The 14,971-nt window shown below is 36.3% G+C and overlaps 1 protein-coding gene across 1 annotated transcript in view; it reads left to right on the top strand.

Moving 5' to 3' along the window:
* The first annotated feature begins 1,991 nt into the window (after window positions 1-1,991).
* The window catches only part of LOC105216538 (CUGBP Elav-like family member 2), a 170,476-nt gene continuing 157,496 nt past the window's right edge, over window positions 1,992-14,971 (top strand). Inside the window, exon 1 of the mRNA XM_029043062.2 lies at window positions 1,992-2,159. The gene's annotated coding sequence lies outside the window, so the exon portion shown is untranslated. The remainder of the gene's footprint in view (window positions 2,160-14,971) is intronic.

Genomic DNA, 14,971 nt, shown 5'->3' on the forward strand with positions numbered 1-14,971 from the left:
CCACAGCCTTCCGGAAGAAATGTATTGGTTGATTTTAGATCTTGGTTTATTTCACATAATATATTATATAATATGACATTAACTGATTCCCATATAATTTAATAAAATAATTGTCACATCACTTATCGGTCAGGGTTCCATCCACGTTGTGTAGTTTAGCTACGATTGAGTATATAGCGACTGGCAATCAGTAAGAAAAGTATAAAGAGAAAACATACATTTTTGGCAAAACATCTCTTAAAGGAAGCCACAAAATGAAACAAAATTTTATTTTCTATACTCAACATATCAAGCATATGGAACCAAGGGATTTAACATTTTATTTATTTCTTTATATTATAAATATATTACTTAATACATTATAATAATTCTTCTTTTATTACCAAACCTTAATCCAAAAATACCTTAATACCGCTACAATCGCTGTGTTAATTCCGAAATTGTCTTGCGCTGATTTATTGCGCTTCGTACAACAACACCACCTATTCAAAACGATTTATTTTCGCCTCAACTTTGTTGCTGTCGCCCGAATTAAACATAATTTAATTAAATTCTACTGTTTGATATCTGTCACCGCGCGACCATACATATTGCAGCGTCACCGCGACCATAAAACGTTTTTCTGTTACAGCAGCAGCAACAGTTCCTGAGCGCAGAGTCCAATGCCGCAGTGATATATTCTCCACCGCGTATATAAAGAAAATGAGAGCAGGCGAGCGCGATCGCGATCGTGAACGCGCGATGTCACCTAGCGGCAATAAAAAATATATATGAACATACAATGTTGTTATTATGATCATGAAAGATTGCAAGACATTTTCGACGGCGACGACGATCGCATAGCTGCCGGTAAGCAACCTGAAAAATTTAACGAATCTATGGAACGATTGGGCGGTAGCGGCAGTTCGCGCAATCGTTGACGACGTTGATGTTCTGCAAAACAACTCAAAAAACAATCTTGAAAAAAGACTAAGCATAGTAGATACAGAAACAATTTCAAATAGTATTTATAAAGCAACTGCGTCGACAATCATGAGCGCTGGGGGCGCGCCACTTGCGTTTGATTCGCCCACTCTACATTATACAGATACTACAAATACTATATAGACAATGTTTTGCGCGGCGCGGCGCGGAGGCGTTGAGCGCTATCAAAAAGTCGCTGTCTATTATAGTGAATTCGCGCTGACGCTTGTCTTCTTACCTTCAGCGCATAAGTTGTTTGTGCTTTCTTCTAGTATTTGCGAGAGAAAACGAAAGCGTCCACTCTATTTATTAATTTATGTTCATTATTTTGGTGGATACACAAATGAAATTAGGCGATTTAAGGTGTACTGACCGCGCCGCTTGATTAGTACCACGCTTCTGCGCGCGCCGGGTGGTGTTCCATCTCTAAGATATTTAACTGCTCCTGTTCTAATCTCTGTCAATCGTCAGCAGTGCAACGCACCGTGGCGCGTTATCCAATAGTGCTACCTTTGCTGCGCGCCCCATGTCGATCAAAAAGTTCGGTGGCGCTCGTATGTGTCACGCACCCGCGACGAGTGTCACTCAACGATCCTGATCGCATCGCAGTCGCAACCGCAGTCACATACGGTGTGCGCGTTGTCTTCGCCATCGTCTCTGACACAAACAAATATATATACAGATCTCCAAAGAGCCGCAACTCTCGGCGCTATGCCGCTATTCTTCTGTGACCACTCGCGTTCGGGAAGTGTTGGCGCGCAAGCAAAATCACACCCAATCAATTTAATTCATTCCGAAATCGCAGCGCGTCTAGTGCAAACATAACGTTGGTGTTGCGTTCTCAAGTAGCTGGTACTTGGGGAAAAGTGTAAAATTTTTACAAAAATAATAATAACAAAAAAATCAGAAAATTGAAAAATTTAAATAGTTGTATAAATGGAAAAGTGTTTCGCCATAAAAATCCAAAAATAACCGCATCGAAGTGATTTGATATTGTAGTTTTGTTGCTATTTAGTGTGTTTGTTGTGATCGGTGTATGTATGTATGTATGTGCACCGACATCTGGCGTGTATATATTGTCATTGTGTTTACTCATGTTGTGTTTTCGTGTACTCTTTGTAGTCAATAATGTACAGCCAGTGTGAAGCATAAGTGCTTGTACCGACGATGTGACCTCGCACTTCAACAGTCAAGTGGTAAATAGACAAAAACTAATCATATTCTTTTGTTGTTGTTGTTTATTTGCTATCACGCTTTGTTTGTGTGTGTTTGCGTATGGACGTTGTGTAGAAATTTCACTTTCTCAGTGTTTTCATGCGGTATTTTTCTAGTTTTAATCTCTTTATGCTAATCCCATTGCTAATTATTTAAGTGAGTCAGTGCGTGAAATCCATGTGATTTATTCTAAGTGATTTATTTCCGTTGCAGGTATGAAAAAAATTTTGAAAAATCTTGAAAATTAATCGGCAGAAAAATATTAAAAAATATTGAGTACAGGCATTGTTGCTTCACCATTATTTGTACCTCAATGCCTAAGTGCTTTTTTTAATTTTTTTTAAATAGTCTTGTTAAAATTTTTATTCATATTGTTATATATTTGTATTTTTTTTATTTTTGCTTCCACGCCTTCTTTGTTAATAAATGCATTATTTCGAAAAATTACATTAAGCCACTAAGGTAGTGATAGTGATGAAACGCATTGAGTACTAGATTATACTCTCCTCGTCTTATCTTGCCTTTGTTTTGTTTACGAATGAGTAATTGAAAATAATGTCAAGTTGGCCGCTCAATATTTCAACTCATATTACACTCTTAGCATGAATTCATTACTCACATTAGTTCTGTTTTAGATGTTTCGGCGCCTCTTTGTATACTTGATACAGTACTTAGGGTCATTGAACAGAAGGTGAACAGTAAATATGCTTTGTTTTGATTTTTTTATTTATTCGTGTTTTGTTTTATCAATATAGTGTGTTTGACATTCTTCTTATAGAGACAAAAATGAAAAACATTTCATCGTAGTTTTTCCGAATTTGTGTCTGGTGTGGTATAAGGAAGATAAAGAGATATCTATTTAGCTTTAGAAATAGTTATAGATTATGTATGAAGGCAGATCTACAGAGAGATCATACTTTGACTGTTATAAATCATCACAGAGATGCGGAAAAACCAAAAGAGCTATTAGAAGAATCCAAATTTTCAGGTATCGACAAATATCTCGGAGCTCAGCTCAAATCTGCTAAAGCGAAAAATGTTGATTACAGTCAATTCCCTTTTATAGCTTCAAATAAGTAAACCGTATTATTTCAACTTTATACTCGAAAAATAAAATACAGCTTGTCAAGTAATTGTTTGCAAAATTATACCAAATATTTTTAATTAATATTTTTTGATATTTTCTTTATTTTTCTTTCTTTTTCTTTGGATATACATTTTTAATCATTTGCCAAACAGTATTTCCTGTTAAATCTGAACAATTCGAAACAAAAAGTCGTATTAATATATACCAGAATATTCACCGAAGATCACGGTTGGTGTTTTTTTTTTGAAGATAATGTTCCGTTCATTACTTATGAATCTCTCTACGGCTTGTATTTGCATTTTGTAAAGAATTAATTGACAGTTGGTTTTTTGTTGGTTTTGCTTACTTAAAGCCTATCTTACGTTTTTGTTTTTGCTTCTATTGTTTTTTTTACATTTTCCATTATTAAATTTATGTATGTTATAATAATAATGTCAGTTTGTATTACTTGATAAACTGTGGGCGTTTAGAGTATTCCTCTAGAGTAGTGCTATACCACATGGCATGGCATAAGTAAAAGCAACAAATATTGTTATTTCGGTAGTCTTCTATGTATACTATTTGTTATAGGTGTTTCCAAGAGCATAGATAAGTATTTCCGTAGTCTTCTATGTTAACACTATGTGTCATAGGTGTTTCCAAAAGCTAAGATAAGTATGTAAGTCGGAAGTCCAAATCTTTCCTGGATAATTTATCATAAATTGGCTCATCTCCATGGTATCTTCAGTATTGTTCTAAGCACTTCTAAGCATTTTACGATCTGAAGTCTTTAGTTCCTTGCGGTATTTTAAAGAACTACAAAAACAGCATTTTATACTATTTGAACAGCGTTGTGTTTTCAGTAGGCGAGGAACAAATTACAATTTTTTTTATTTTTATCGGTTTATTCAACTCAAAAACTTACAAGCCATTTTCGAGTTTAGCAGCGTCACGTACACAATTTGATATTTATTTTTCAAAAACAAAAACAAAATTTCGAAACACATATACATATAAAAACATTGTAGACAAACAGAAAGTCAATATTTCTAATTTTAATAACATTCGGATTATTAATAGAAACACTATTTGTGGATGGTAGAGGAAGCGCATATGTCATGTTTTCCCCAACTAAACATAAAAGAAACAGAAACAGAAACAGAAACAGTGGCGGCGGCAAATAAATTAAGAGGGTTTTGGGATATATATTCAAGGAATAAGAGTTGAAAATATTTTTAACAAATATTTAGGAGGGTTGCCAACTTTAATTCATTTAGAGAATTATTTTAAAAAATTTCAAAAAATTATTGATCGAGTTTAAAAGGAATTTTATTGAGACTAACAGCCCTATTCTGTGCACTTGACAAAATAACAAAAAAGTTTAAAATTTTTTCAGATTTTTATCAAGTAAGAATTTTTTTGGTATTCTGTAACAATTTTGATAAAATAAAAAGCTTCAGTACGCATAGCTTTTCCCCACACGTGTGGGAAACAAAATAATGTAAACAGAAACAGCTGATTCTGTCCAATTATATTCGAATTGAATTGAAAAATTGATTTGAATTATTTTCTAACGTAAGTTTTCAAATACATTTCAATATTTGTTGCAAAATAATTAATAATTTAACTTCAATTTCACAATAAATCCATTGCTTTTGCTCTAGACTTTTCTTAGGGTGCGCAAATATTCCATGCTCCGAAGCTGGCACTATTTTTCATACAAAGGACGTTATTTGGATGAGTGTTTGTTTAAACCGAGCTTTCTTCAGTGTGGGTTCGTTGATAAGTTTGGTTTATGATTGACCAAAGAGTTATCAGCCTATCTATCCGATTCTGATGTCGAGATATCGACTGAAGCCTTTCAGGCCTGATGCAAAGTATTTGGTTTGGTTTCACAACTCCATTAACTCTATATAGATGACAGGGTTATACCTAACCAAACAGGGAGTGTCGCTCGTAAATAAAGTTGATTGTGGCAGAGCTTTCTTCACTTTTCCATCCCATATCCTCCATAGGCTCCCCCACAAAGCCGTAGAATGCTTCAGAATATAATACATATACATACATATGTCCTTCCTAATATATTTAAAACTGTTTGGAATGCAATTTTTATTTAGTTGGTTGTTATGTTTAGCTTTAGGAAAGTTCCTTGGGGACTACGAAATCTAAACTTTGTTCTTTGTTGGCAAAAATTTGCTAAGCTGTAATCGCATGCAATATATAGAAAACAATTTCGTCAATGTTACCCTCATTATCCTCATTTTTTTATACAAAAAACGGAAAAATAAACTTCTTAATATATTATAAAAGCGGCTCAATATCGCGAGCCATCCACATGATCATATTTTTCATTTTTGTATAAAACTAACGACAAAAGTAAAATATCTCCATTGCAACAAATTCACTTTCACAACTATCCACAGCGAGATATTTTATTTGTCAAGAGCATTTTACTTCTTAACAACTTAAAAAAGAAAAGAGCTTTTTATTTTAGACACAGAATACGAAATGCTTGATAAATTTCAATTTTTACAAATTAGAAATTTGTTGAATTTGTAAAGTGCACAGAATAGGGCTGTAAACAGCTGATTTCGAACAATTTTTTCAGTACACTAAAAAAATGAAGAACCAGAAAAATAAATAAAATATATTTTCTATAAATATATATATAGAATAAATAATAAAAATATTAACAAAAAAAATTTAAAAAATAATTAGTGATTTTAGTCTCAAAGTCCCCTCCAAAACTATTCACAGTAATATACAAACCTCCATGTTCTCCTTATATTATTTTGACAAAAACATTCAAATATTTACGGTACAGAATTCAATATGTATGTCCATATGTAACGGGTGATTTTTTTGAGGTTAGGATTTTCATGCATTAGTATTTGACAGATCACGTGGGATTTCAGACATGGTGTCAAAGAGAAAGATGCTCAGTATGCTTTGACATTTCATCATGAATAGACTTACTAACGAGCAACGCTTGCAAATCATTGAATTTTATTACCAAAATCAGTGTTCGGTTCGAAATGTGTTTCGCGCTTTACGTCCGATTTATGGTCTACATAATCGACCAAGTGAGCAAACAATTAATGCGATTGTGACCAAGTTTCGCACTCAGTTTACTTTATTGGACATTAAACCAACCACACGAATGCGTACAGTGCGTACAGAAGAGAATATTGCGTCTGTTTCTGAGAGTGTGGCTGAAGACCGTGAAATGTCGATTCGTCGCCGTTCGCAGCAATTGGGTTTGTGTTATTCGACCACATGGAAGATTTTACGCAAAGATCTTGGTGTAAAACCGTATAAAATACAGCTCGTGCAAGAACTGAAGCCGAACGATCTGCCACAACGTCGAATTTTCAGTGAATGGGCCCTAGAAAAGTTGGCAGAAAATCCGCTTTTTTATCGACAAATTTTGTTCAGCGATGAGGCTCATTTCTGGTTGAATGGCTACGTAAATAAGCAAAATTGCCGCATTTGGGGTGAAGAGCAACCAGAAGCCGTTCAAGAACTACCCATGCATCCCGAAAAATGCACTGTTTGGTGTGGTTTGTACGCTGGTGGAATCATTGGACCGTATTTTTTCAAAGATGCTGTTGGACGCAACGTTACGGTGAATGGCGATCGCTATCGTTCGATGCTAACAAACTTTTTGTTGCCAAAAATGGAAGAACTGAACTTGGTTGACATGTGGTTTCAACAAGATGGCGCTACATGCCACGCAGCTCGCGATTCTATGGCCATTTTGAGGGAAAACTTCGGAGAACAATTCATCTCAAGAAATGGACCCGTAAGTTGGCCACCAAGATCATGCGATTTAACGCCTTTAGACTATTTTTTGTGGGGCTACGTCAAGTCTAAAGTCTACAGAAATAAGCCAGCAACTATTCCAGCTTTGGAAGACAACATTTCCGAAGAAATTCGGGCTATTCCGGCCGAAATGCTCGAAAAAGTTGCCCAAAATTGGACTTTCCGAATGGACCACCTAAGACGCAGCCGCGGTCAACATTTAAATGAAATTATCTTCAAAAAGTAAATGTCATGAACCAATCTAACGTTTCAAATAAAGAACCGATGAGATTTTGCAAATTTTATGCGTTTTTTTTTCTAAAAAGTTATCAAGCTCTTAAAAAATCACCCTTTATATGGGACAACAAAAGACAACCAAATCGTTTAGCATTTTGGCTTTTTGTCGTCGCGTTTGAGCGACAGGTCGTCGGGAATGCGTTGGCGGCACAAATTGACAAATAATCAAGAAATTATAATAAACACACAATTATAAATACAAGCGAAAATAAATACAAACCGGCTCACAAACTGTTGTAGAAAGCGAAAAAATGCGACATAATTCAAACAAATTAGAAAAACGAAAATAAAAAGCAAAATCGAAAAAAAAGAAAATCAAGGAAAGCAATTAAGTAAAAAATTTGTTTTCGCATTTATATTATTGTATATATGCATGTCTATATGCCGGCTTTGTCGTTGCAGATGTGCGCTATATTTTTAAAAATTTCGCCTCAATTCGATTTGCCATTCGCACAGCTACTACAACAAATGCATGGCATAAATTTCTGAAATTTATGACGTTTTCTTCCTATTTTCATAAGTAATTAATTCGCATCGAACTCGGGCACTTATAGCCACAAGGCTGCCACTGCTAGTAGTAGGTGAGTGTGCAAAAGGCAGGCGCAAAAAAAAATGATTTTTAATGATAATTTTTATTTTGCATTGCCGTTGCCAATAATTGGTACGAATTGACAGATATATGAGTATGTACTCTGTAGTCGATGTACGAGTATATATAGTTCTATATACTTATATGCTAAATGTGTCAATATTGACTTACGTTTCCACTGCCAAACTTAAGCAAATGCATTTGTATATTTAAAATTGTGGAATTTTTTATAATGTAATGAAACAAGATGGCATGTTTCACAATTCTTAGATTTTAATTGCCAACCTCTGCTATAAAATTCATAAAAAAAATAAAAAAAAGTTTATAAAGTCTCCCAACTTGCCATGTATTGTGCATAGTAGTGGCGAGTTATCATAAAACAAGTCATAATTTTTCAAAAATATTAAAAATTATGTCATTTGCTTGACCACTAACCATTTTATTACACACATTAGTTTTTTAGCATCTGTGCCTTGCGAATCGCCTCTACAACAGATGAGGAACTTAATTTCTTTTGTGTATTTCTGCTTGGAGACTACTTAATTGAAAATTTTTTGTGTGGAAAATTTGTTGTTTAATAGGCTTTTTATGATCGGAACCCAAGAACATCAAACTATTTTCGAAAAGCTGACAAAAATAAATTTTAATTAATATTAAGTTTGAGTAAAAAATATTTTATTTAAATTTAATGATCGCCAAAGAAACCAATTTGATTGGTTAATTAAAGGGAAAGAATTTAGCAACGTCTGACCGAAACCGACTTATTAAGATACACCGACCAGAATGCGGACGCGTCCTTGGAACCAAACCACCACCTATAGAACTTGTCTGCCACATGAAATCAGAGTGAGCCTTGCGCAACTTCGTTCTGAATATTGTAGCAGGTTAAGTTCCAACTTATCCAGACTAAACCCCGACATACAAAATACATGTCCGGCATGTAACGAGCCCCCGCATAGCACTAATTATTATGCCCAACGAGCCCCACCCTTTCCCTTTAGTCCGAAACAGCATGTTTCTTGGGCCTCCCGTTGGATGACCATGGCGACAACTAGACTTATGCTTGCCTTTCAACAACAACAACATTAATACTCTCTATTTGCTAATGAGTTCTCTAAAGAGGCCCAAGAAACACCGTTCCATCACTCTATGTGTTAATGAGTTCTCTAAAGAGGCCCAAGAAAACACCGTTTCAAAACACACTCGATTTAACTGTTGTTTAAAGTTTCTTCTACTCTAGCTGCCCAGTTTCTTTTAGATCAAAACATAAGATACTACCGAAGATATATCGTCTCAAACGGATGGAAACTGGAGACTCGAAGAGATAATCATTTAAGGTTAATTTACTCTCCTCAATCTGTTTCACATTCACGCAGAGTTTTCATCTAGTTTTTGAAAGTGAGGACTCAGAGATCTAACAAGAAGTGATCATATCATATTGATTCAAAAGTTGAGTGCCCTTTCTTGATCTATCCACAATACACACCACCATAAAATAATATTGTGTACATATTTCATGTTCGGATGTGGCTCTCTAACATCCACCGCTTTGAGCAGCCTTTACAAGGACTGAACGGGGATGGTCTAGGTCATTTAACGCAGATACCGTCGACTACAGTGCCTGAGCGGGACAACACATCCATATTTTCATCTATACTTAAAGTATCCAAAAAAAAATCATCCAGAAAAATCTGGATCCGTCCCGGTTACGTAGACATGAGTGTCGTGGGAATTCGCGTCTTACTTACCGCTTGGGTATATACGAATATGATATTGAACTCCGCGGATGAAGAGTCCTTGGAGGCTTTCTGTCAACCACGTTCTCAGCCTGAAAGACCAACGCAGTCGCAATTTTATCTTCGTAAAGGACTTCTACAAGAGTGTACAGCTGCTGGCGTATGCCGATGACATTGATATCATCGGTAGTGACAACCGCGCCGTTTGTTCTGCCTTTTCCAGACTAGATAAAGAAGCGAAGCGTATGGGTCTGGTGGTGAATGAGGACAAGACGAAATATCTCCTTTCATCAAACAAACAGTCAGCGCACTCGCGTCTTGGCTCCCACGTCACTGTTGACAGTCATACCTTTGAAGTAGTAGATAGCTTCGTCTACTTGGGAACCAGCGTTAACAACACCAACAATGTCAGCCTTGAAATCCAACGCAGAATCACTCTTGCCAACAGGTGTTACTTTGGACTGAGAAGGCAATTGCAAAGTAAAGTCCTCTCTCGACAAACAAAAATCAAACTCTACAAGTCGCTCATTATTCTCGTCCTGATGTATGGCGCTGAAGCGTGGACGATGACAACATCCGATGAGACGACTCTTGGGGTTTTCGAGAGGAAAATTTTGCGCAAGATTTATGGTCCTCAGAACATTGGCAACGGCGGATACCACAGACGATGGAACGATGAGCTGTACGAGTTATACGACGACATTGACATAGTTCAGCGAATAAAAAGACAGCGGCTACGCTGGCTAGGTCATGTTGTACGAATGGATGAAAACACTCCAGCTCTGAAAGTGTTCGATGCAGTACCCGCTGGAGGAAGCCGCGGAAGAGGACGACCTCCATTCCGGTGGAAAGACCAAGTGCAAAGTAACCTGGCTTCACTTGGTGTTTCCAGTTGGCGCTAAAAAGCAAAAAGGAGGAACGAGTGGCGCGCTCTAGTGGATTCGGCTATAATCGATTAAGCGGTTTCCACGCCAAATGAATATATATATATATATAAAGGACTTCTGGTATAACGTCGTATTCATAGAGATGCAGGGTCTGATTCCAATTGCCTAAAACCTTGAGACGGCTCACTATTGACACTCTAACATATTCCGCATGAAATTTTGCATGTGACAATAATGACTTTTTAGAGGGATTTCTCAACCCAGCAAATGGTATTTATTCCAAAATATGCCTTGGGAACTTCATTACCTTCTGCAAATGGTGCCATCGCTAACATATAACATCAAATTGCTTTCACAAGTGTTTCTTCCAACTAAAATATTCCAATTAGCTTCCAAATCACTTAGCGAAGCTTGATTAAAACCCCACAAATAAGCGACTTTTCAATTTTAAAGTTTATCGCGCACGACTTTCTAAGTCACAGCCCATCGCACGTCAGTGGCATATATGAAACCCACGCGACTTTGGCCACAGTCCAATAAATGATTCCACTCAAAATTGGTATACGTATTTCATACTTCGAAAATAATGATATATTATGCACCCTAATATGCATACAACACAAACGATTTGTATGGTTAATAGCGTGTATGCTTCACTTGTATGCGGTAATTACGGCAAACTTGTCACAAAATTATTGACCAGCTAAATGAACACTTCCCTTTCGTTACCGGTTTTGTGGTTAACAGCCATTCCACATTCTCTATACTATGTATGTATGTAGGCAAGAGAAGAAATGTAGATTTGTATGCACCATAAAACATATTCTCGTGGTCATATGGCATGCAATCAGTTACAAAAATAACCCAAGTCAAGTCAATCTAACAAGGAGAAAAATCCTGCGGTAAAATCCTTTGGTTGTCGAAAATAATTATTGTGCCTGCAACGAATGGCGGTTAAATGGTGCTCAAATTGGAGTAAACCCAGTAAACCAATCGCAAGCGAAAATCATTTATTCCCAAGCTAGTTTTATATATAGTGTTTTCAGGGACATTAAATTTCCTAGAGGGATAGCTGTCAAACCAGCTGTCAAAGTAAGTACATCTGTTTGACATTTAATGTGTAATTTTTGCTGCAATACATCGAGGAATCAATACAGTAACTCAGCATAGTTCTGCCTTTCCTGAAATAGTCGATTTTATGGACCACCGACACCGGCTGTTATATCACCTTCCCGCCGATAGGCCTGTCTTATCTCGGATCGGGTTCGCTGTATGAAGTCTATTATTTCGACTATTCTTTGGTCTCTGATGTGTGTCGTCGGATCCACTTTTTTCCCGAAACTCCTTCAGGTTGTGCTTTAACTGTTTCCTACATTGCTATGAAATGGTCCCACGTGTCGATTGTGTTCCGGATTGAAAAAACGGGTTTCCTATGGCTATTTTCTCAGATATGTCGCAAAGTTTCGACCAGCGGTCTTTCAAAACAAGATTGTAGACCTAGTTGCTTTATCCTACATCCCAGTAGCTTTCAGGACATCTGCTTCTTCATATATGACCAATATGTCAAAACGAAACTCGTAGTAGCTCATTGTGGCCAAAATCAAGATTTCCTATATTAAAACAATCAAAGTTCAAATTTTGTTACATGGGATATAATTACATAAGTATACATATAAATCAATAAATATCATACATTTACCTACTATTGACGGCACTATACACATTTGTCCTTGCGTATGCCTTTAGCCGCATTACCCCAACTCCATCGTCTTCAGTACCTGTCTGACAAATTGCTATGCCTATAGTAACAATTGTCTTATTGTTCTATGGCTATTTGTTTACTATTAACCGCAGAAGCAGGAAAGCATTCCAACGGGAGCGCATTTCATATAATTTAAGGTTATGGCCGAAATTCCGACAGAAAATATTAATCTTATCCTTAATATGTTCGAAAAGTATAGGTCTAACGACTTTATATAAGATTTTGTTCGAGACACAAACAGATATTTATGCAGAAAGAGAGAGTAATTTAATATAAATATTTTCTGAAGTTCGAATCCAATTTTCGAAGATCCTAGTCTGATCCGAAAGTGATAACTCCGTAAAATTTTTGGAATAGATCAACCGTTTCTTATCATGGAAATATTCTAGCTGTGAGGGACCAAAAATAAATTACTGTGCGATACCGAAGTCTGTATCAGGGCTGTCATAGTGGTTCTTGAGCCAGATAACTACTTGAATAAATAAATAACTGTTAAACTAATTCAACCAGAGAATTGTATAGCAAAATCTTCAGAACAAATCCGCACCTGATTCAATAATCGAATTGAAAGACACATGTGTGGTGGGGTGTACCCCCAACCAAGAGAAGAAGCTGCCGTAGGGCACATATATGGCACCCACTGTACAAACCAATATGCATTTATTTTGAGTCCGAACCAAATTCGTATCGGCTCATTGTATGTTATTAGTTGTGGTCAACAAGCCACGAAATTGTGTTTTGACTTTGAAACGACACTCAGTCCACCATCGTATCCTTATTGGTTAGTTGGTTTGGCATACGCCTTTGATTTGCGGGTGACATTTTGAATGCGGCAATTCTTAAGCTCATGTCTACACACACATACACTCTCTTACCTACAGTACACATGTACTTCGGTTTGCCTGCGGTTAACTGTCGGTTTTTCCTTGTTTCCACTACTTAGCATTTCCTTGTATAAATTTTTAATGAATAATCGAACAATAACTGGCACAAGTGACATTTTCCGTCAGTACCTTGCTGGGGTTTGAAGGAGACATTGCATGCAAGGCATGTTGTTGTTGGCTTTTCTCAGTGGGTGCATATGAAAAACGGAAAGAGAAATAATTTCAAATACTTTCAATAGTCACGCTGAGTTAATCGACATTAAAAGGCATAAATGCGTTTTAGATTTTTCCACTGACAGACAGCACATGTGGGGATTTAGAGCAGTCGATTTAGTAGCCAATCTAAATGGAAAGGAGGTTAAATATATTTATTTGTTCAAGAATAATTTCTCGTAGAAAAATATATCATAATATAAGCAGATATCTCCAGCTCAAATATCTTCATCCCACTAAATCCAGTCCACGGACAGCCACTTTTCACAAGCCTCTGTTGAGTTTAACTTTACACTATCAAGGTCGTTCGCCATGGACAGGAACAGGTAGTAATCTTGGCGCTATGTCCGGGCTATATGGTGGATGCAATAAAACCTCCAATCCGAGCTCCCGTAGCTTCTGACGAGTCATCAACGAAGTGTGTGGTCTGGCATTGGCCTGGTGGAGCACTACACCCTTCCTGTTGAAAAATTCTGAACGCTTCTAGTCGATAGCCTGCTTCAAGCGGTCCAGTTGTTCGCAGTAGATGGTAGAATTAAGGGGTTATATACAGTTAGACGGCCGAAAAAAAGTGAATTTTCCAGAATTTTTTCTGAGAAAACTTTTTAATTTATTGATCCAAAAATTTAAACACATATTATGGTATCTTTTAACTGTATTTTAAGACTTAGTACTAGTAAAAATATTTCTTTGAAAAAGAGCTACAGCTGATCTCCAGGAGCTCCTCTCAAAAAAGACGTTTTGCGGTGACCACTATATCTCGGAACTGGATCATCCGAAATTAAAAAACCAAACAGATTTCGTTAAAATAATGTTAAATCTAGTAATTAATCGAAGGAATAAGCAAAATAAAATTTTTTGACAAAATGGCGGTTTCTAAAAAACAAAAATCGATTCTTCACCGAAATTTCGGCCTTGAATTGTTTATAAAAAAAAAATATTTATCGGAGAGAAAAAATCTTCGATTAATTACTAAAAAATATATTTAAGAAGGTCGTGTTAAAATTTGAGACTAATCGGTCTAACCGTTTTCGAGTAATGTTGGCCACCGACTTTGAAAACACCATTTTGAGAAAAATGCGTTTAAAGTTTGGACCTTGTACTTAAAAGCACTCTGAAACGCCTTTTCAAATTTTTCATTTGCTTGTAACTTTGAAAATATTCACCGGAACGATATGAAATTTTCTGTGTGTGTATATTCTTAAATATATGTACATTAAGAAAATGAAATAAAAAAAATCGATTTTTTGAAAATTCTAACTGTATATAACCCCTTAAACGTCTGGCCATATGAGACCAGCTCATAGTGGATGATTCCCTTCCAATCCCACCAAACACACAGCAAAACCTTCCTGGCCGTCAACTCGGCTTGGCCTCTGTTTGGGACGATTCAGCAGCTCTCGGCCACGTCCGTTTTCGCTTGATATTGTCAGACTTATATATACATATATAGGTACATATATCTCCCCTCACTGTTAAAATTTTAAGTGGCAATATGAAATACCTGCAATAATGTAATACATATTTACATATATGTAAGTATAAAATATTTGAATAT

The sequence above is a fragment of the Zeugodacus cucurbitae genome, chromosome 3 (genome assembly GCF_028554725.1).
Source record: "Zeugodacus cucurbitae isolate PBARC_wt_2022May chromosome 3, idZeuCucr1.2, whole genome shotgun sequence".
NCBI classification, from domain to species: Eukaryota; Metazoa; Arthropoda; class Insecta; order Diptera; family Tephritidae; genus Zeugodacus; species Zeugodacus cucurbitae.